This window comes from Hipposideros armiger, unplaced genomic scaffold (assembly GCF_001890085.2).
Source record: "Hipposideros armiger isolate ML-2016 unplaced genomic scaffold, ASM189008v1 scaffold_21, whole genome shotgun sequence".
NCBI classification, from domain to species: Eukaryota; Metazoa; Chordata; class Mammalia; order Chiroptera; family Hipposideridae; genus Hipposideros; species Hipposideros armiger.
In genome coordinates this window covers 1,951,993-1,955,798 of record NW_017731371.1, presented here as the reverse complement: position 1 = coordinate 1,955,798, position 3,806 = coordinate 1,951,993, and the positions used below count along the sequence as shown (strand labels likewise).

The window sequence follows — 3,806 nt, the reverse complement described above, 5'->3', positions numbered from 1 at the left end:
GGGAGAAGCTCTAGGGTTTGAATTCCCTCATGATTGCGAATTACATGGTGCAATTATATCTCCGCTTCTTCTATCTGCTTCAATGTTTTTCCTCTTTTGCCTGATGTGTAGGAGTCACTGAGCTAGTTTTTAGGGTTTTTATTGTTGCTGTTGTTTTCAGAGGAAATTGTTCCATGTGAGGGTGTAGATTTGATATGTTCAGGATCTTCCTGCATTGCTATGTTGAACCAGGACCTATATTTTCAAAGTTGTAAACTGTGTGTTTTTTACAACTGTAGGCAAGCTGGCATAATAAAGAGAACACAGTTGGATAGGTCAATTATATTAACAACAAAAATCACTATGTGGTATTCTTTTCCTCCAAACATCTTTGACAGTTTGTAGTTCTTTTTTGAATACTCCTTATCATATTATAGTGTTTCTTGTTCAGTATTTACCCTGGTCGGTCTCATATATTCCATGATTACAAATCTCACATCAACAATGTGATGTCTCTATAGCTCCATTTCCCCTTTTTCCAATAGTTTACTGGTTAAGGCTCACTGTATGTCCCACTGGAAACTTCAAACATTCTTTCTCAATTTGTGGTATTATCACCCACTGATTTTTATATCTTATATAGTCATGCATCCCTTAATGACAGGGATACGTTCTGAGAAATGCATTGTTAGGTGATTTCATCGTTGTGTGAACATCATAGAGCGCACTTACACAAGCCTAGATCATATAGCCTACTGCACACCTAGGCTACGAACTTGTGTAGCACTTTACCATCCTGAGTACTGTAGGCAATTGTACCACCATGGTAAGTGTTTGTGTATCTAAACGTATACAAATATAGAAAGGGTACAGGGAAAATATGGTATAAAAGGTAAAAAATGGTACACCCGTACAGGGCACTTACCATGAATGGAGCATACAGGACTAGAAGTTGGTCTGGTTGAGTCAGTAAGTGAATGTGAAGACCTAGGACAGTATGGATATTACTGTAGACTTTATGAACACTGTATACCAGCATCATCACAAACACATGTATAATGCATTGCACTTCAACATTATGATGGCTACATCACTAGGCGATAGGAATTTTTCAGCTTCATCATAATCCTATGGGACTACCACTGATGTGGTCCATCATTGACCAAAATGTTACTATGCAGCACATGACTAATTAAAACTATGATTATAATACCTGTCTCACAGAGTTTCTCTGAAGATTAATGAGATCTAATGTAGTCTCAAATTGTAGGTGCTCACTATTTGTTAGTTGCTATTATCAATAATACTAATTATTAGTTAAAGTTTAACCATCTTTGACTCATTTCTTTCTCATTTTTAAATGTTCCAAATTCCTCTTTTTTCTCTATCCTGAACTGTTGCAATAACTCCCTGACTTCCATTACTTTTGCAGTTCTGCTCCATTACCACCATACCTGTTTTTTTTTCTGAAACACTAATCTAATTATATAACTCCTCCACTTAAAAATCTATGTCAGCAGGATCAACTCCGAAGTCCTTAGCTTGATATGTAATAACTTTACAAAAGGGGCCCAGCCTTGCTATTNAGGTCATTGGAGATTTTTCTTGTTTCTTTATGTAGCCATTTTTCACTACGAACTTCCCTCTCAGAACTGCTTTAGCTAAAAGGTTTTGGTACATTTTATTTCCATTTTCAATTGTGTCAAGGTATTTATTTCTCATTTGATTTCTTTTTTGATCCAATGGTTTTCAGTAGCATGTTGTTTTTCTCCACATGTTTGTGAATTTTCCAGTTTTCTTCTTGTAATTGGCTTTTAGTTTAATACCATTCTTATCAGAAGAGGTAATTCATATTTTTGTCTTCTTAATTTTAAGAGTTGTTTTGTAGTCTATTGTGTATCCTAGAGACTGTTTGTTGAACTTGAGAACATGTATTGTGCTACTTTTGAATGGGGTATTTTGTGTATATCTAAGACCATCGCGTCCTCATGTCATTTAAGCTCAGTGTTTCCTTATTGATTTTATGCCTGGATAATCTATCTATTGGTGAAAGTTGGTTACTCAAGTTTTCTACTATTATTCTATTGCTGTCTATTTGTTTATTTAGGTTTGTTAATATTTGTTTTACACACTTAATTGCTCCTATGTTGGGTGCATAAATATTAACAGATGTTACATCCTAGCTTGGATTGACCCTTTTATCATTATGTAATAGCCTTCTTGTCTCTTATTATGAATTTTGTTTTAAAGTCTCATTTTGTCTGATATATTGGGTTGTCGGAAAAGTCATGATGTACTTTCGCAATGAAAAATATAGAAAAAAATACGTCATGACTTTTCCAACAACCCAATAGGTATAGCAACCTTTCTTTTAGTTTACATTTACATGTAATAACTTTTTCCATCCCTTAACTATCAGCCTTAGTTCTTACATCTGAACTGAGTTTCTTGCTGACAGTGTATAGATGGGTCGAGACAATCCAGCCACTCTAAGTCTTTGGATTGGATAATTAAGCCCGTTAATTTAAAGAATTATTGATAGACACATACGTAATGCTATTTTGTTAATTGTTTCTGGATCTTTTGTAATTGGTCTGGTACTTTCTTCTTCTCTTATTCTATTTCCTTTGTGGTTTGGTGATTTTCAGTAGTGGTAAGCTTAGATTCCTTTCTCATTTTTGCTTTGTGGTTACCATGAAGATTACATAAAACAGCTTATAACAGTCTGTTTTAAGTTGACAACCTAAGTTTGAACACATCCTGAAGCTCTACCTTTTTTATCCCCCTCTTGTTTTATGTTTTTATGTGACTTTATATATTTTTATCTTGTATATGCTTAACTAATTATAGTAGTTAGAGTTATTTTTACTACTTTTCTTTTTCAACCTTTAGACTAGCTTTATAAGTGTTTAACCCACCACCTTTAATATATTTTTACCTTTATCATTTAGGTTTATACTTTACTATATTTTATGATATAAATTATTGCACTTATTTTTTAATTTAAAGAAGTCCCTTGAACATTTGTTGTAGCCTTGTTTGGTGGTGATGAACGTTTTTAGCTTTTGCTTGTCTGGAAAACTTTATCCTTCAATTCTGATGGACAATTTGCTGGGTAGAGTATTTTGTGCAGGAAATTTATTATTATTTTTCTTTCCAATCTTCAAATATATCGTGTTACTCCCTGCCTTCCCACAAAGTTTCTGCTGAAAAATATGTTAATATTCCTATGGGGGTAAGATACTTATACATACGTTGTTTTTCTCTTGCTGCTTTTAAGATTCTCTCCTTGTCTTTAACTTTTGACATTTTAATAATAATGTGTCATGATGTGTCTTTGGCTTTAGCTTATTTGGAACTCGATGAGCTTCCTGGATGAATGTCTGTTACCTTCAAAAGGTTGTGGTACTTTTTAGCCATTATTTCTTCAAATAACTTTTCTACCCTTTTCCCTCTCACTTGTTTTTCTGGATCCTCTTATATTGTGAATGTTTGTTTATTTGATGTTCTTCCATAAGTCACTTAAGCTATCTTTACTCTCTTTCATTCTCTTTTATTTTTGCTGCTCTGATTGGGTGAGTTCCACTACCCTGTCTTAATGTTCACAGAGCCTTTCTTCTCCATCTAGTCTGCTGTCAAACGCTTGTAGTTTAGTTTTCAATTTTGATATATTCTCTAGCTCCTTGTTGAAGATCTCATGTGTTCATCTGTTGTTCCCTAGAATTCAGTGAGCTACTTTAAGATCATTATTTGGGACCCTTTATCAAGTAAATCAATCATCTCCATTTCATTAAGGATTTTTCCTGAGGTTTTACTTTAATTTTTTT

General features: G+C 33.8%; 1 long non-coding RNA gene across 1 annotated transcript in view; it reads right to left on the bottom strand.

Moving 5' to 3' along the window:
• Positions 1-920: 920 nt before the first annotated feature.
• The window catches only part of LOC109379040 (uncharacterized), a 115,109-nt gene continuing 112,223 nt past the window's right edge, over positions 921-3,806 (bottom strand). Inside the window, exon 3 of the long non-coding RNA XR_002123100.1 lies at positions 921-966. This is a non-coding gene — a long non-coding RNA (uncharacterized LOC109379040). The remainder of the gene's footprint in view (positions 967-3,806) is intronic.